This window comes from Schistocerca gregaria, chromosome 4 (genome assembly GCF_023897955.1).
Source record: "Schistocerca gregaria isolate iqSchGreg1 chromosome 4, iqSchGreg1.2, whole genome shotgun sequence".
Taxonomy (NCBI): domain Eukaryota; kingdom Metazoa; phylum Arthropoda; class Insecta; order Orthoptera; family Acrididae; genus Schistocerca; species Schistocerca gregaria.
In genome coordinates this window covers 727,791,888-727,812,265 of record NC_064923.1, presented here as the reverse complement: position 1 = coordinate 727,812,265, position 20,378 = coordinate 727,791,888, and the positions used below count along the sequence as shown (strand labels likewise).

Here is a 20,378-nt window from a genome sequence, read left to right as displayed (position 1 = left end):
AGTGTGTCTTGACAATCACCAAGGCTATGATCAAATTAGAACTACGGAACTGGGTTAGGAAACAGCACGTAGGATAATGGACCAAGGTCCATAAACAAAAACATGGTAAGGTAATGATGCCCATGTTTTAAAAGAAGCTCTGTAATCCTGGGATTGAACAGGAAAGAGATCAAGTCATGAGTGGACTGATGACCGGCCATGGGAATTTCAAAAAACACCTACACACAATGGGTATAATGGAAGAGGACTCTAAATGTAGGATCTGTGATGAGGGTGAAGAAACTGCATCACAACTAATCTTTGAATGCATGGCATTGGAGAGTAAAAGATACAGAATATTCGGGACAACTAGAAGAAATTGTGTCTAACAAAAATCTGGTAGAGGGATTCCTTGCACTATTTAAGGGCACTGGTTGGCTTTACTAGATATACAGGGAGCGATACCGCACAATAAATCTAGTGTCGGCGCGGGAAGTGGCGGGTTAGAACTAAGCTGTTTTAGCTCTCCTGTTAAAATCAAACAATCAATCAATGCCGAGAATACGAAATTTCAGACATTACCTCTCACCACGGACAACGCAAGTGACCGACAGCCTTCACTTAACGAGCGGTAACAGTGGCGCTTGCGTCGAGTAGTCATTGCTAACACACAAGCAACACTGCGTGAAATAATCGCAGAAATCAGTGTTGGACGTACGACGAATTTATCCGTTAGGACAGTGCGGTGCAATGTGGTGTTAACGGGCTATGACAGCAGAGGTCCGACGTGACTGCCTTTGCCTACCAGCACGACATCGCCTGCAACGCTTTTCCTGCGCTCGTGACCATATCGGTTGGATCCTAGATGACTAGAAAACCGTGACCTGATCAGATGAGTCCGATTTCAGATGGTGAGAGCTGATGCTAGAGTAAGAGTGTAGTGCAGATCTCGCGAAGCCATGGATTCAAATTGTCAACAACGCACTGTGCAAGCTGATAGTGGCTCCATAATCGTATGGGGTGTGTTTACACGAAATGGACTAGCTCATCTGGTCCGGCTGAACCGATCATTGACTGGGAATGGTTAGGTTCGGCTATTTGGAGACCATTTGACGACATTAGCAACGGAATTTTTATGGACGACTGTGCGCGCGATCTATCTGCGTTTGAGCGGGGGTGGATTGTGATGGCCCGAGATCGGCGCTAGCATTAACATGTGGCGAAAGCAAGGTGAAACCACGCCCAGACGTCGTGGGGTAGGGCGGCCATCCGTCATGACAGATGTCGAACGTCGTAGGCTGGGCAGAGTGCTGAAACAGGGTAGGCGGCGAACTAACATCAGACCTTAATGCTGGACAGAGGAGGTGTGTCTGAACACACAGTGGACCAAACGCTCCTCACGATGGAGCTCCGCAGACGCCGCCTCACTCATGTACCCATGTAAACACTACGACTGAAAGGGGCACGTGACCACTGGCACTGGACGTTGGAACAGTGGCAGAGCGTTGCACGGCCAGCTGAGTTCCGACACCTTCTTCATCGTGCCGATGGGCGGGCGCGAATCCGTCGCCTTCCAGGGGAACAGCTCTGTGACACCTCTACTGCGGCGCGGACACAAGCTGGCGGCGGCTCCATTGTGCTCAGGGAAACATTCACGTGGGCATCCCTGTGTCCAGTGGAGATCGTGGCACGGCACCGTGACGGCCAAGGAGTACTGTGCACTGCTTGCAGACCACGTACACCACGTCATGACGATCATTTTCTTCCGATGGCAGTGGTATTTTTCAACAAAATAATGCACCGTGTCCCATGGCCAGGAGTGTGATGGAGTGGTTCCAGGAACAGACTGGCGAGCTACAGTCGATGTGCTGGGTCCACAACTCGCTAGATCTGTTCCCGATGGAACACATCTGGGATGTGTTTGATAGTGGTTTCAGAGCTCATCCCCCCCCCCCCCCCCCCCTCCCCGGAATCTAAGGGAATTAGGTCACTTGTGTGTTCAGATGTGGTGCCAACTCCCTCCAGAGACCTACCAAGGCCTCATGGTTTCCATGTAACACCACATCGTCACTGTTTTCCGCTCCAGAGGCATTCATTTAGGCCATTAAGTAGGTTGTCATAATGTTCTGGGTGGTCAGTGTGTAGCGCATATGCATTCATTACATCCTTTTAGGCAATATTTGCATATAAGTGTCTGTGCTGTCATTTAGAAGAAAGACATCACAAAGACTCACTTTAAGGAATACACTCTAGAGAGAACTGTAAAACTTTCTACTGTCTGGGACACTCACATAGTGGCGTTTAGAAATTGTGAAAGGATGTTACCGTCATACCATCGAAATAAGTGTCCAAGGAAGAGAAAAGCAACTGAAATCATTCAACAGAGGAAAGTCAACTGGACCTGACGGGATACCAATTCGATTCTACATAGAGTACGCGAATGAACTTGCCCCCCCCCCCCCTCCCCCCTTCTAACAGCCGTGTACCACAAGTCTTTAGAGGAACGGAGGGTTCCAAATGATTGGAAAAGAGCACAGGCAGTTCCAGTTTTCAAGAAGGGTCGTCGAGCAGATGCGCAAAACTATAGGCCTATATCTCTGACATCGATCTGTTGTAGCATTTTACAACATTTTTTTTGCTCCCGTATCATGTAATTTCTGGAAACCCGGAATCTACTCTGTAGGAATCAACATGGATTCCGGAAACAGAGATCGTGTGACACCAAACTCGCTTTATTTGTTCATATTAGATACAGGCTCCCAGGTAGATGCCATTTTCCTTGACTTCCGCAGGGCGTTCGATACATTCCGCACTGTCGCCTGATAAACAAAGTAAGAGCCTACGGAATATCAGACCAGCTGTGTGACTGGATTGAAGAGTTTTTAGCAAACAGAAAACAGCATGTTGTTATCTATGGAGAAATGTCTACAGACGTTAAAGTAGCCTCTAGCGTGTCATAGGGGAGTGTTACGGCACCATTGCTTTTCACAATATATATAAATGGCCTAGTAGATAGTGTCGGTAGCTCCATGCGGCTTTTCGTAGATGATGCTGTAGTATACAGAGACGTTGCAGCATTAGAAACTTGCAGCGAAATGCAGGAAGATCTGCAGCGCATAGGCAGTTGGTGCAGGGAGTGGCAACTGATCCTTTCCATAAACAAATGTAATGTATTGCGAATACATAGAAAGAAGGATCCTTTATTGTATGATTATATGATAGCGGAAGAAAAACTGGTAGCAGTTACTTCTGTAAAATATCTGGGGGTATGCGTACGGAACCATTTGAAGTGGAATGGTCATATAAAATTAGTTGTTAGTAAGGCGGGTGCAAGGTTGAGATTCATTGGGAGAGTCCTCAGAAAATGTAGTCCATCAACAAAGGAGGTGGCTTACAAGACTCGTTCGACCTATACTTGATATTGCTCATCCGTGTGGGATCCGTACCACGTCGGGTTACAGAGGAGATAGAGTAGATCCAAAGAAGAGCGGCGCGTTTAGTCACATGGTTATTTGGTAAGCGTGATAGCGTTACGGAGATGTTTAGCAAACTCAAGTGGCAGATTCTGCGACTGAGGCGCTCTGCATCGCGGTGTAGCTTGCTGTTCAGGTTTCGAGAGGGTGCGTTTCTGGATCACGTATGGAATATATTGCTTCCCCATACTTATACCTCCCGCAGAGATCACGAATGTAAAATTAGAGATTCGAGCGCACACGGATTCTTCCCAGCAGTCGTTCTTCCCGCGAACCATACGCGACTGTAACAGGGAAGGGAGGTAATGACAGTGGCACGTAAAGTGCCCTCCGCCACACACAGTTGGGTGGCTTGCGGAGTATAAATGTAAATGTAGACGTACTCCCTTCAAGTAATTTTCAGATTGATTTTTCTAAGTCGCCCTCATGCATCAGATCACAGGTATCTAAGATTGTCGAATATGACGGAGTGATAGCAGTGCTCCAAGAGATATCAGGATCTGGAGTTGACTAACACGAATCAGCAGAAGAAGTGAAGTGATACCTGTACGTAGGCATTCGACGAAGAAAATTCAGTTTGGGACGTATTTCGATACTTAATCAACTTGATTTGTTGGGCTCTGAAACCTCAGAGTTTTAGTCGATCGAAACACTTTTCAGACAGCGCATCTGCCTTGTCTGCGCTATGTTTTACTTGCTTAACCTCTGAAAGAAAGTCATTTCCCGCTATTCCTTTGCCTCAGCCAATTAGACAGCCTCCCTCTGGTACTGTCTTGCTTCTCTGTCACTTTAGTTTAGATGAAACAGTTTCCTTAAGCGAAGTTGCTTTCGGCAGTGTCTCATGATTTTCAAAGGCCTAGCCTGGGGCTGTTTTATCACCTGTCACATAGCAATCTACAGTGTCCGTCTCAAAATTTGGACAGTAGCGCCTATCGTTAAATATTCCTCCTCACTCCACCTAAATGCGTTTGCATGGGCAGTTGCTGCAAGATGTCCTAACTGTTGTACACCTGCGTGGTGGCACAGTAGAGTGTCACTAAGGTCCATGAGAGGGGGGGGGGGGGGCGGCCAAGGCAATGGCTGCGTCCTCTCATTAACCTTCTAAGGATTCAACTAACTGTTGCGGAGCTTTGTCCTGTACCCGTGTCACACAGTGTGGTTCCAAAACATTCACCTATTTCCAGACAGCATCCAAATCTACTTTAAATTACTAAGGAACATTCCCCTGCTCCAAACAGCATCCAAACCTAATTTAAATTACCAAGGAATCTGACAATCTGTCATACATTCAATATCAATTAGTTTCACCGATTGTAATTAATTATTCAGTTCGAGGGTGGATCTCCACTGTGAATTACATGTGTTGCGTGAGTGTTCTAAAAATCTGTCTCGTAACAGTCTACATAGTGTGTAGAATGCATGTGGGCCCGCTAGAGATTAGGCATATATTCTTATAAACTACACTGATATTTTACGGGGTACACGGCGTAATTTGGTCTGTTTAAACCTCTTTATGTTCCTTGAAGACTCGCATTATATGTTTTTTTGACTCAACATTCAATTTACACAAAATTGTCTGTGTAGAATGCTCTCTAATTCTTCAGATGAACATTAGGTTTCGGTAGACTGCCATCATCCGATCAAAAATTTAAAGATCAGTGAATCCTATTGCGTCGAACAGTACAAGATCATAGCAAGTATAAGCACCTACCCGGTAAAGTAATGCACTGCTTGGCGGAAGTGGTGTATTCATTCTTGAAGTGTTTGATCTGATGGTGGAATACTGCTGAATTGCTGTATGAGTTTGAAGAATTAAAGAGTGGTCTATACAGATAATTTTTGTATAAGTATGACCGCGAGGAGTGGCCGCTCGGTTTGAGGCGCCATCTGACGGATTGCGCGGTCCCTCCCGCCGGAGGTTCGAGTCCTCCCTCGGGCTTTGGTGTGTGTGTTGTTTTTAGCATTAGGCAGTCTAAGTTAGCTTAAGTAATGTGTACACCCAGGGACGTATGACCTCAGCATTTTAGTCCCTTAGGAATTCATACCCATTTGAACATTTGTGTAAGTATATCGTGGTTGAAACTTCCCGGCCGATTAAAACTGTGTGCCGGACCGCGACTCGAACTCGGGACATTTACCTTTCGCGGGCAAGTGCTCTATCAAGCGGTTCGCAGGAGATCTTCTGTGAAGTTTGGAAGGTGGGAGACGAGATACTGGCAGAAGTGAAGCTGTGAGGACGGAGCGTGAGTCGTGCTTGGGTGGCTCAGATGGTTTAGCGCTTGCCCGCGAAATGCAAAGGTCCCGAGTTCGAATCTTGGTCCGGCACGCAGTTTTAACCTGTCAGCGCACAATCCGCTGCAGAGTGAAAACCTCATTCTGGATATATCGTGGTTGCCTAACGCGCTGCTACCCCAGCACTAATCCGCCCGGTGGATTAATGTCGAGGTCCGGTGTCCCAGCCAGTCTGTGGATGGTTTTTAAGGCGGTTTTCCATCTGCCTCGGCGAATGAGGTCTGGTTCACCTTATTCCGCCTCAGTTGCACTATATCGGCGATTGATGCGCAAAACACTGTCTCCACGTAAGCGTACACCATAATTACTCTACCACCCAAACATTTGGGGTTACACTCGTCTGGTATGAGACGTTCCCGGGAGGGTCTACTGGGTTTCTAGGTTCCAGGTTCAATACACTCACTCACACACCACACACACACACACACACACACACACACACACACACACACACACACATGTAGTTGCAGACCTATATAAAGACTTCCTGTCTACCATTATCAACACCTAGCCACTGTTTAAATGTAGCCGGTCTACGGCCTATATATAATCGCAGTTATTTCACCACTGATACAGTTCCAAACCTATTAAACGTTTTATTCGTCAACTGACAAAGACAACAACTGTTCTTGTGTTATTTAAGCCGGCTCCTTTTTGTAATTTACATGTACACATGATTGAATATGCTACGTATTTTTTGCACTGCCGCTGTGAGAAGTGATAGGCGACGTCCTTTGCAATGTTCAAATGTTCACGGTCGCCTGGGCAGTACAGTTCGTCAACTGGAACCAGGGAGACACTAAGTTCGTTTCTCCGATTCTGTGCTTTTATCAGAGAGTAACCATTGGGTCTATAACGCTAGGATGCATGGAGAGGCCATAGAAACTCAGATGCACAAAAGCAACTGTAACATAACAGAAGAGGAATTTAAATTAGTACTATATAAAACAAACAGCTCCAAATTTTCTCCGCCACAAGCTCAATAACACGCGTTTATGGACTCTGTGATATTAGGCAGTAGTTTAAAGGCGTCACTTCGGACCGTTACACATAACGTATAATCAGTTTGGTGCACTGAGCTCGTCGTAAATTTTAATTTTAAACTACTACCTGAGTCTATATATAACTTCTGAAGGTGTTCCCATAATTAGATGACGAAACAGCGGGGACAGACACATACCGTGGACCACGGTCTAACACCAATAAAACGAACATCATCACTGCTTACAACTGTCTTTGAGGTAGATTTGAGGAGGAAACCAGACACATGTCCCGCTTTAATTGAGACAGTAGCGTGAATATGAGATTCGCGATAAGAGGCGTAATATATATGGATAGATATTATAACCTCGAAGTATATTTCTCAACGCGAGGCTACTGAGAGTTACGATGTTGTTATTTGACATTTCGGAACGTTTGGACGGGAGACAAAGACCATCGTATCAGAAATTTAAAACAGAAAGTGCAGTTACGTAGGTTTCATTTGCTAGCTAGTTCCATGTTTCATATATCATTTCAACAATTCTTTTTTGCAATGGGGCGAGTCACTTTACATTAGACGTATACATCATTACAGGCAACATTATTGGAGACATTATTATTTTTAATTCTACTCATTCAGCTACACTTCTTTTTTACTGACTATCAGTTTTCAGGTATCAATTAGTCAATGAAACAGAAAGAGCTGCCCAGGAGAAATGGTTTTATATTGTATTTAAAATTTATCTCGCTACCTGTCAGACATTTTTTGTTATTGTGCAAATGAAAAAAAAATTTGTTGCTGCATATTGAACCTCTTTCTGAACCACTGACAGCGTTGACAATGGGTAAGAACGGTCAGTCATTATTCCCTCTTATTTTGTAGGTGTTCTTCCCAAATTGTACCGAGCGAGGTGGCGCAGTGGTTAGACACTGGACTCGCATTCGGGAGGACGACGGTTCAATCCCGCGTCCGGCCATCCTGATTTAGGTTTTCCGTGATTTCCCTAAATCACTCCAGGCAAATGCCGGGATGGTTCCTCTGAAAGGGCACGGCCGACTTCCTTCCCGATCCTTCCCTGATACGATGAGACCGATGACCACGCTGTCTGGTCTCCTTCCCCAAACATCCAACCATCCATCCCAAATCGTGATGGATTGTTTATGACGAATATCATAGCGAACATACGTATTGTGGCGACGTAGTTAAAATGCCTAGTTCCTTAAAAATGTACCTACATGACGTCCGTAGGCGAATAACACGTGTTGTTCTTACTACTCGCTTTTGCGTAATCAATACTTTCTTTCTAAGTAATGAGTACCCCAGAAAAATGTTGCGTAAGACAGTATTGAGTGGAAATATGCTCAGTATCTCAGGAGTTTGATGTGTTTGTTTCCAAGATTAGCGATTATACAAAGAGAAAACTAATTGTACTTAAATGTTTGAAAAGCTCAGTACTGTGCTTCTTACACTTCACGTTTTCAGCAATGTGTACACTTGGGGCATTCTATCCTATCTACGACTCCCGTTCATGTGCTATATCAACTGTTGATGTCATTCTGTACGTGGTACGGAACCGTACGTAGAGCGCTTTTTCAAACTTGAGGGAGACTCCATTTTCAGGAAATCACTTAACTGCTCAACTTCTGTTACTTTCTCTCTAATGGGATTTATTATAACACTAGTATTATCTGCAAAAAGTACCAATTTTGCTTATTGAATGTTAAATAGAAGGTCATTCACATATGTAAGCCATAGGAGTGGACCCAAAATTGAACCCTGTGGGACGCCTGTTGTGATTTCCCCCCCCCCCCCCCTCCCTCCCCCAGTCACTAATTTTTTTTAACTTATTCATCACAATCTTTTGCATTTGCATTCCGTTTATTAAGTACGATTCAAACCAACTATGTGTAACGCTGTCAGTTCCATAAAACTTGAGTTTTTCTAAGAGAGTAATACGATCTACACAATCCAACGCGTTGGAAAGATCAAAAGGTACCAAATGGCGTTTCATTATTATTTAAGGCTTGTACTATTTGATGATCGAACGTATAAGTAACATTTTCAGTCTAGGATTCCTTCTAGAATCCAGTTGTTTGCACTTAAGGTTGTGACCTGTCTTGGGTACATCATTTCTGCGAACATTTTGGAAATGTGTCTGTAAGCAAATTGAACGATAATTGTTTAAGTCTGTCTCATCACTTTCTTATGAAGTCGCTCAAAAATTGTATATTTTAACATGTCTGGAAGAATTCCTTGTGCCACTGATGCACTATGTTTATCACTAAGGACATTACTTATTAAGTCTGAACAACATTTAATTTTTCTGTTTGACATTTCATCACGCCCATACGAGCTTTTTTTTAGGCTTCTGTAACTGCATTAATTTCAGTCAAGGATTCTGGTGCTGCTTCTAATTACTTAAAGTTTTGTGGAATGATACTTGCTCCGCATCTTTTCCAGTTCACAAAAACAGGTGTCTGCAGATCCTACCGGTCTCCGCTGACTGGCTTTTTACGTATTTATTTATTTTCTGGCCGCGTCAGGCGCAGCGGCTCCATTAGGGAACAATGCCGTAGCGTGGTTGACGGCGGACCTGTCGGCTCGAGAGGCATGCTCCTGACGTCACTCTTGGGCGGCTGCGGACTCTTAGCGACCCATACGCCCGACGAGTATCGACAGTCCAGTATCGACCCCAACACTGTGGCGCCGCCCACGGCGTATAACGCCTCCCCAGTCGCCAGCAGAGGGGCCAGTCGACGGCTGCCTCAGTTGGGCCCCACGTGTTGCCAGCTGGCGGGGGCGCAGACTGTCTCAGAGTCACCCTCCGATTCGCTTCCGTTTTAATCAGCCGCTTTTTTATAAAACGATTCGGCCAAAGGGACTTCACGGAAATTGCTGTGCCCAGAAGAAGAGTTCAAAAGAACCTCGCGTGGACTCTCTCTCTCTCTCTCTCTCTCTCTCTCTCTCTCTTTCTCTCTCTTATACTGGAGAGAACTACATGCAATCGAGTGGGCCGGGATTGAGCCTGTATAATAGGCACGGGAACCAAGTGACTTAATACAGCACAGAGCGGGACCCAAATTTTATTATTTCTTCTAATACCTGTCGAAGAAACATCAGTACAAACCAATTACTCTTCTTGTGGACCCATCCGTACGCCGTGTTCCAGAAACCATCAGATATGAACATGACAGCTTTTTCCCCATTAATAACGTCTTCACAACACTGAAAAAGGAATGTAGGCAACTTCAAGTAGTACAAATATTTCAACTACCTGGGAATATGTAAGAGTTTCTCTTAATGCCAAAATATTTCATACACAGAGCACAATTAATAAAATAACTAGTCCACTGTAAATTCAATAAGTTTTTTTAACACTTGTATTTAGCCATACCTTCGCCTTTGTACACATATTTTCATGAAACCTCTCCTCCCCTTCCCCTCCTATCACACACAATTTATATGTACAGGGTGTTAAGATGTAATTGCCGATATTGCGGTCATTGGCACCTGGCACCTTAATATGAACCCACTTCAGTCTGTGCGATATTTACTAGAGACCGTACTGTATGCATCATAAGAACATTAAAATATGCATGCAAATATGCATGAGAAATGCCTAAAAATGCTTGAAAAGTATCGAAATATTCAAGGTCATATAACAAAAAAAACATGGTAATTACTGCGTGCATTATACACTCCTGGAAATTGAAATAAGAACACTGTGAATTCATTGTCGCAGGAAGGGGAAACTTTATTGACACATTCCTGGGGTCAGATACATCACATGATCACACTGACAGAACCACAGGCACATAGACACAGGCAACAGAGCATGCACAATGTCGGCACTAGTACAGTGTATATCCACCTTTCGCAGCAATGCAGGCTGCTATTCTCCCATGAAGACGATCGTAGAGATGCTGGATGTAGTCCTGTGGAACGGCTTGCCATGCCATTTCCACCTGGCGCCTCAGTTGGACCAGCGTTCGTGCTGGACGTGCAGACCGCGTGAGACGACGCTTCATCCAGTCCCAAACATGCTCAATGGGGGACAGATCCGGAGATCTTGCTGGCCAGGGTAGTTGACTTACACCTTCTAGAGCACGTTTGGTGGCACGGGATACATGCGGACGTGCATTGTCCTGTTGGAACAGCAAGTTCCCTTACCGGTCTAGGAATGGTAGAACGATGGGTTCGATGACGGTTGGATGTACCGTGCACTATTCAGTGTCCCCTCGACAATCACCAGAGGTGTACGGCCAGTGTAGGAGATCGCTCCCCACACCATGATGCCGGGTGTTGGCCCTGTGTGCCTCGGTCGTATGCAGTCCTGATTGTGGCGCTCACCTGCACTGCGCCAAACACGCATATGACCATCATTGGCACCAAGGCAGAAGCGACTCTCATCGCTGAAGACGACACGTCTCCATTCGTCCCTCCATTCACGCCTGTCGCGACACCACTGGAGGCGGGCTGCACGATGTTGGGCCGTGAGCGGAAGACGGCCTAACGGTGTGCGGGACCGTAGCCCAGCTTCATGGAGACGGTTGCGAATGGTCCTCGCCGATACCCCAGGAGCAACTGTGTCCCTAATTTGCTGGGAAGTGGCGGTGCGGTCCCCTACGGCACTGCGTAGGATCCTACGGTCTTGGCGTGCATCCGTGCGTCGCTGCGGTCCGGTCCCAGGTCGACAGGCACGTGCACCTTCCGCCGACCACTGGCGACAACATCGATGTACTGTGGAGACCTCACGCCCCACGTGTTGAGCAATTCGGCGGTACGTCCACCCGGCCTCCCGCATGCCCACTATACGCCCTCGCTCAAAGTCCGTCAACTGCACATACGGTTCACGTCCACGCTGTCGCGGCATGCTACCAGTGTTAAAGACTGCGATGGAGATCCGTATGCCACGGCAAACTGGCTGACACTGACGGCGGTGGTGCACAAATGCTGCGCAGCTAGCGCCATTCGACGGCCAACACCACGGTTTCTGGTGTGTCCGCTGTGCCGTGCGTGTGATCATTGCTTGTACAGCCCTCTCGCAGTGTCCGGAGCAAGTATGGTTGGTCTGACACACCTGTGTCAATGTGTTCTTTTTTCCATTTCCAGGAGTGTATCTCAAAGTCGAACATGTGCATATTAGTTACGAGGAAGAGCGCCAGCCACTCGAAAAATTCGTACATTTACAACGCTGATATCATTTTACGAATACTTTCTGGTAGAGGTTAGCATGGGGACCTATCTGGGATTATTTTGTAAAAATTTGAGAAATGGGAATGCATACCATGTTTCAAGAATTGTCCCTTCTTTGCTATTGTTGTCGGTAACAAGCGGATGCGATGCGAGTGAGTCGTGGCGAAACAATGGGTGTGTACAGGTCCAACTTCGAGATACATCGCACGCAGAAGGGCACGCTCGAAAACACCGTAATATTTTATTTAAAAAACAACATTCAATCATAAATTTTTTTGAACAGCATTATCTTTTAATTAGTGCTATTGGATCGAAGCATTATTTACAAATTATATTAAATTTTTCTGCTATTGTAAACCTAAGCGACCGAGTACTGTTCCAAATGTTTGGTAGTAAGAATTGTGTCTTCGAGGACACAAAACATTTTTATAAGCAGAAAAAGACTGTTCTACATCAACTGAGGTAACAGGGCAGAATTTGTATTTGGATGCTATGTTGGCGCTTATTGTTTCTGCTAAAAGCTCACCTGTCCCATTAATAAAACTATCAATTTGGTACAAGAGATCAAAGCGTGGGTTATTGTTTTAAATGTTTTCAGACTTTTCTTTAAGTTTTCTTGGGAATAGCTCCGGAAATGAGGAGTTCACTAGAATAATTTTATTCATTAACTGAATGGATTCATTCGACCCCAAACCTTGACTTTCAAGCTTTTAATACTTGCAGGTATTTGGGAAAATTAGTGCTAATCACAGCAATGTCTTTTCTAATACCGGAATCATTAAAAGCTTCCTTGCAGTGGCAAACTGCCAAACCCTCTGCACTATGGAAGTCATTTACTGCTCCTCTAACGGCCTCGAAATGTTTATTGCAAAACAATACCGCTTCAACCCCTGTACCCCAAAGAGTTGCTGCTGGTTCGTGAGATAAAGACACATTTGGTAGTTTTTCTTTGTATCTCTTGATGCGAGCGGTTGCCTTTAGGAACACTTTATTTGTGAATGAAATCAGTTTATTTACATTCACTAACGTGGAACGTACTTATTCAGCAAGGTTATGCATTCGATGAGCAAAGCACGTCACATGAATCAAATTGGGATAAAATACTCAGAGGGCTTTTCCTGCTTTGATCATATATGGAACAGCATCTGAAATAAAACACAAACACCTTTTCATCTGCAGAAGAGTCTAGAAATATTTTTCTAATACCCTTATTCACAAATCTGGCGACTTTTTCAACTTATTTGCTGGCTACGAAATCGGAAGAAGAAGGATCGTCTTTTAAAGCACCAACAACTAAATTTGCAATGTAACTGGCACAAGTGTCTGTAGTTTCGTGAACTGAAATCCAGGTAATGCTCTCCATCAGTTAATTGCTTATTTCTTCCAGAATATTTACGTAAATTGTCGCTATGTAATTTTTACGCAACGTTGATTGATCTGGTATATTTTGATTTAAGCATTATCTGCTCAGGAAGCCTTTGAGGATTGGGTTTGTGAGTTTGTGAAGAGGAATATTGTTTGTAATTAATGCTTCACATAGATCGATGTGAAACGTCCCCTTAAGACAATTATACAAGACTGGTCTATATGAAACGTCCCCTTTGAAAAATTATACACGAATGTGCTTAAGCTGACACACAATATTTTTAGCGCAACGCAATCTGACTTCCAAAAATCCCTACGAAAGAATGGCCCTGACTAACATTAACCTATACGTTTCACAAATCACTTACCTCACAAAAATCTTCGTTACTCAAGCTACTGCAATACAGCGAGTGCCACTACTGCCAGCTAAATAAAAGATTCAAACTACTGAAGGCACTAACTACTGATAGGCATAGTTAGCAAATGAAAGATTTTAATACAGAACAAACAATGTATTTACCTTAATAGTCATAATATATATGTCAGTTCATGACACCAATTCTTACAAATTTCAAAACTCCGCCATCTCTCTCCTCACGTCCACCACTGCTGGCGGCTCACCTCCAACTGCACAACGCTACGCGCTGTTAACATCCAGCTGCCGCTGCCCAACACTACAATGGCGAGTATTACAACAATGCCAACCAGCCACAGACTGCACACGGCACAGCCAGTGATTTTCATACAGAGCGCTACGTGGCGGCGGCGTTACGAATAAAAAAACTTAAACAGCCTACTTACACATGTTAAACCGACCATTCTGGTTACCTTTGGACAAATCCCTGTTACTACAACTTGCTGTTGTCAGAAGTTCTTGTCGTCGTCCATTGTTCTGCATACCTGTGATATGAAGACTTTTCTTGACATGCTGGTCTGTCTGAAACGTTTGTTTTTGCACGAAAATTTTTTCTCGCAAACTCGACAGTGTAAAACAATTCCGTCATATGTAAATGCTCCAGGATGGTCAGCTATCCACGAAACGACGTTTCTTTCTTCAGGCGGCATGGCGCACAACACGTTACACACAACACCTCGTAAACGCGCTCAACTGTGTACTGGCAAATAGGAAGCTAAACGGAAGCAATGGACGTGCGACTAAAGGCTTGCGTAGTTTAATGTAATTGCTGTCGACGTGTACGGTATGACAGCGAAGGGGATTAACAGGGAGGTGCGGGCGCAGGAGCATTGACTCTCTCTGCCTGTTCCTGTTCCTCTTCTGTAATGATTCCCCTAGGCAGTGGCTTCTCGCTTACAGTTTGCACGCAGTTCTAGGTCGCGGTGAATCGGTGATACATCAAAACTAGATGGAGCTAGAGACGGCTCGTCTAAATTTTTAAAATATTGTAAACATAGAGCCTAAATACATAACGTCACTACGTTTTAGTTAAAGTACGCAGTAACAGCTGAAAAGGTGCCAAATATGCAAATGCACGTGCAACATGCAAATGTATTGTTGTGTACATAGTTCCGCGTAGTCAGCGCGTACACAACTTTACCACTAGAGCGCGCCCTCTAAGCACAACAGCGAAGGCGCAGCGCTCGTCCGTCTCCGCACTACGAGATGGCGCTGTCTTAGAGACGGACCAAATTCTGCTTCCGCCGATCCGCGCATTAATATGTAATGCAGCCAATGAAATTGCTGCTAACGTAGAACCTTTTCTCCTCGCGCAGTGATACTTGAACGCACGAGGTATTATAACGAGTGTACAGACATCCGATTAGTCAGTCTGCATTTGTCTGCATTAGTTTGTAGTCAATTTTCAGTCTGCGCTTAATAAGATTATCATATTCCTGTACATAGCCATGAAAAGATGTGTATAGACGCTTTGTCAAGTATCCGAGATATGTGAGAATAAGATTAACGTACCAAAACCAAAGGAATTTCAGATTGTCAATTGTAAACAACATCCAGAATCAAGTTACGTAATGTCTATGCTTTTTCTTATTTTAATAAATATGTCTGAAAATTAATCAAGTTCTGTTTAAAGTTGGTCACCGTAAATCTGCTACTCTACGCGTACAAGTGGCATTTCTATCGTCTTACCTAACGGCCGAAGATAAACACGCCACGATAAGACCACGAGACATATTGCTGACACTCGCCTACTTCGTTAGAGCGACAAGTCAAATAATCTGATGGTGTGTGTACCGAAGGTCTTATAGTACGCACACCACATGTATATAATCCGGTGTCTAGTCATAACTGTACCGCTAAGTGGACTACACCTGTTGGTATAGATTAACGTTTTGTGTTCACGCGTCCACGCTTCAACGCCTGACCTGCTGCCAGGGAAAAGTACTAAATGTACTTGAAGGTACAAAATTTTGAAAAACACAGCCCTCAGTCGGGAACACAATTAATTTGTGACCTAGGTTTCGGTGTCAAAAGGGACACCTTCTTCGGACAAAATTAAAACTAAATGTTAAACAGCATTACGTACCAAAAATTACGAAAGCTGCGGTCATACCCGACAGCGTCAGATAGTCAGAATTAAAATAAAATGCAACAGAGGTGCAAGCCACTAGGGGCTGCCATGTGTCCTCTGCTACAGTCAACACAAAACTGAAACATCGTGTGACTTGTGCGCCACGGCAACTTCAAGACAATACCGCCATCTGGTGGCTAATTGGTAAAACAAGCTATTTCGTAAATGTCTCTCGTAACTGCAGAGAGATAAATAAACAAACACCTGAACGGTGTGCATGAAGTAATTACAATAGCGAAATACTGCATGATATGAAATACAACTAATGAATAACTGGCTGTAGTACAAAAATTCCAGAATAAATGCATAAAGAAGACATATACGAAATAATCCATTAAATTACATTACTGCTTGCTGCAATAGATACGCTATAAAAACCAAAAAAGTTTTTTAATTTACGTATAAAAAGTAGAAATAAAGGTATCTCTGAATGTGTTAGAAGTAGTTGGGCCATCAAAGTGGTAGATCTCGTCAAGCGGCGGCTTTATTCCATTGAAATAAGTTCTTCCGCGCAACTGCACCTGCTCGTTGAGAAAAAGTCCGTCATTCGAATGCTTGAAAATTTCCAGCTCCTCCAAAATATCAAGTTTACGTCATTTTTTGTCAATATGCAAAATTTCCAGCTTCTCAACCCCTTTATGAGAGTGCCCTGTGATTAACAGGTGATCTGCAAAAGAAAAATTATTCGTATTATACAACAGTCGCTGATTGACAGCCATGTTAAAAGCCTTAAATACCTGAAGGTATTTATCATCCCAAGACATACTACTCCTAACAGTTATAATTATTGGTCAGTAAATGAAGTAAATACTGATGTAATGTTGTTCAGTACACCGTCCTCAGTCACCAATAAGAATACCTGCACTTATACCGCTAACATCCTGTGTACACGATGTATAGAGTGTCAGAGTGCAGACACTTTTGTACGTTTCGCTGGCAGCTGTCTGGTTTCCCACTGTTTCACACCATGCGACTCGAGAGAGGTTGTGCACCATGATCCCCGGCCTCGAAACTCGTTGACAAGAATTGTTGCGTGCTGCGATGCCCATCCTAATGAACTGGTTGACGCAATTAACAATGCATATGAGGGATAAATGCAGGCCAAAAATGTCAACAGGTCGTTTTAAACATTTTTATATTTGACATTCTATCATCCCCATCCCTCTCTACATCTCAGTTAGTTGCTGTATTATACTCCCTCTGTTTTTCTATGAATATATTGCGTCACTCGGAAACTAAATTAAACTAAAATTGTTCCAGACATCTATAAGGTTTGTTTCAATGTGGCCCACTTTGCACGTCCATCCTGAGACGTAGAGGTGCTAGGGATGTCTTACTGTCGCAGTAATTTTTTCAGGCAGGAAGTGAGACATGTGCCATTATATAACTGCATAGGCTTCCGCGGCCAGAGTCAGTCGACATTAAAGTTCTTTGGGTGTAGTTCCGCGTCATAATGCATAAAAATGTTGCTGCTGGAGAAAGACCAACGTTTCCTCTGGCCCAGAAGAAGGCCGCTACAACCGTGCCTGAAACGTTGGATTTTCTCCAGCAGCAGTAGTTTTATACATTACGACGCGGAAACACACCCAGAAAAATTTTATGTCGACATGTGCCATTGTTTCAGACATTAGAGAGATATGGTGATATGTCTTTCTCTGGACCCCCTTCCACCCCACCCCTGTAGTGATATGGGTCTATTACCTCTAATTAACATAAAGGGTGCAATCGTTTCGTGTAAAGCAAGCCATGAAAATAATAAAATGGGCAATTCTGTTGGTAAAAAATGGAACTATGACTTTAAATTATACAAGGCATGACTTAACGTAGCTTTAGCTCTACCATCAAGCATGTAAAGTTGTACTGTAAACTTTCTATCTTTTTGTACATTGGGGATATAAAACTGAACTTTCTAGCACCTGTTACAGTTTTATCCAGTTTCTACTGTGTATGAAAAGCGAAGTGAATGACTGTTTGATGCTTTTTTTGGGTGCTGTGATTAGTATAGTCTTTGTGTTTAAGAGATCGTCGGAACTCTTCTTTCTACGGGAGTGATACGTAGGGGTATGAAATGTATTTCAACATTCTTCACTTCATACTGTTTTGTTGCCGTTCGTGAGCCAAGATACTGAACGTTGTGAAAGCCGAAGCAAATGTTTGGGTTTTGCAGTCATGAGCTAATGGAAGGAAAATCTCTTCACATACACATCGGCCCACTGATTGGTATAAAATCGCGTAACTGGTCGGATACTCCGCAACCTTTCTGCACAAGGGCATACTGTATTTACTAGGTGGTAGTGAGGAAACGTTTCGAAGAATTTCTGAAATTGCGCTGGATTAGGATTCGTGAGATCGTTCGCTACTAAAACTTGGTTGGGGAATTCTCTTCGGCTCTTAAGTTTCAAGAAGCGTGGGGTCCTTTTTTCCCGAAGTGCCTCGAAAAGAGCTTAGAAGTAAAAGAGGAGACGCGCCTCAACGGAAATCTTTGCCTTTCTCACAAGGTTAATCTGCGAAGAGCAACGGTGCGAGAGCTGAGTTGTCACCTTCATTGAAAAGACCAGAAGGTACACCGTACAATGAAAAAGTCTTCGTTCTTCGCATAAAACAAAGAATTCATGAACATGAAAATTCATGAACAAAACATATGTATACGACATGTGGGATCGCCAAGCCTTCTTGTATTGTGAGTTTCTGGAGACTGCCACTTTCACAAACAACAGTGCTTGCTCGCTTAACATCTGTTGGTTTAAAGAAAACTCAATTAAAGGCATTTAATGAAATCTTTATTCATGACAACAAGGGAGATAAAAAAAGGTATTCCAGAGAGGCAAACAAATTCTGTGTAACATTTACCATTTCTACTGGCTTGAGATCTACCATGGAAGAATACGTAGCGTTGTCACAACCTTTATTTTTTCTTTACTTGTTGTAACAGATTTATGCAAAACCAGTACTAGACTCACATGCTCATGCGATGTGTGTGAGTATGTATGAAAAGAAATCACCCGGTGGATTTGGAATAATTACTGACCTGCAGCATCGCTGATGGAACGTCTGGTACTACATAAATTATACAGGTGCACATACCACAGTAAAATGTTGTTAATAAATACGTTAATTTTTCAGTAGCAAGCTGCAAAGAGGTTACGATTACAAATTTCTAAAAACTTGTTTGAAACTTAGTATTATAATTTTATTCATCAATGAAGTCGAAGGCAGCTGAAATAGGGATTACTATACGCCCTGCGCATGTTTAAAATTTGACCCTTAGAGAGAAATGTACACTAAAGAGCATATCACTAGATATGCTGTAACACTCAGTAAATAACAATACTTCGTGTTTGTGTCTCTGCTGTGGGTATACGTAATGCCCCTTTCACGCTTTATATCCACTTTCTAATTCACCTTACAAAACCACAGACCGGGTGAGATCCCTTCTGCATGGCTTTCAGGAAAAACGATATTTTTACCGGCAGATATGCATTTCTTCCTGTTAGGTGCCTTCTTTGGAGTTATAGGTAGTCAGTTTGGTTGGCGGGGGAGTGTGGAGTTGCGGAATGGACGGGAAATGAACTGGTAGTTTCACACCTCACAGAAGATGTTGGATAAAGGCATATTACATGATTTGTAACGACGACCTATAAATGGCAGTTGAAACAGGGTTCTGTTTGTTTAGTAATTTCAGGCAGTTCTCTGAATTCAGATTGTTAGTCACCAAAATAATACTTTTTCTTAGAGTTGGCGATATTTTTCGTTTATCCTAAACGATCTACTCTGAATTTAAAACGGAAAGTAGCAATCAAGTTATAGCTGATTATCATTCCTTTGTTACCTTGCGCTTTGTCATTTCGTATATGGAACATCCACGATTCTGGTTCTTACCGCGAAAGATATAACTGAATTTATAGTTCATTTTTTGTTGGGTGTCTCTCCAAATGTGATGCACCTGAAATTAATTCTTGGATTCGCCAAATTGCTGCGATTAGGGAACATCTTGTGAAAAAATTCGGCGAAGTTCAGAAATAACAAGTTAAAGGCTAATTATGAACAACAGGACGCTAGATGACACCACTTCTTAATGTCAAACTGGGTATCATACTTCGTTGTTAGATGCGTTCTTCTGTAATTCTTCCGGTTAATTAGTATTTTGTTGTCTTTGTTATTTCCTCTGCACCAGTCAAACCTCTGTTCTTTGAATGGTCTCATTAAAATAATAAATCTCCTTGTATGCGATGAGGAGCACGTGATGCTAATTAAATAAGGGAATAGGATTTTCGCACAAGCATAAGGCATCACCTGATCGTACCTTTCTTGTGTATTCGTGAAATTTGTGCATGTTTACCTGACACAGCTGAGTACAGTACACTCCTCCCGAACAGGCCATGAAAGCCCAACTGTACCGATCGGCCGCCGTGTCATCCTCAGTCCATAGGCGTCACTGGATGCGGATATGGAGGGGTATGTGGTCAACACACCGCTCTCCCGGACATTTGTCAGTTTCCGCGTCCGAAGCCGCTACTTCTTTATCAAGTAGCTCCTCAGTTTGCC

The 20,378-nt window shown here is 43.5% G+C and overlaps 1 protein-coding gene across 2 annotated transcripts in view; it reads left to right on the top strand.

The window, feature by feature from the left end:
- The window catches only part of LOC126266758 (atrial natriuretic peptide receptor 1-like), a 1,377,759-nt gene that overhangs the window by 802,166 nt on the left and 555,215 nt on the right, over positions 1–20,378 (top strand). The gene's annotated exons all lie outside the window — the stretch shown is intronic.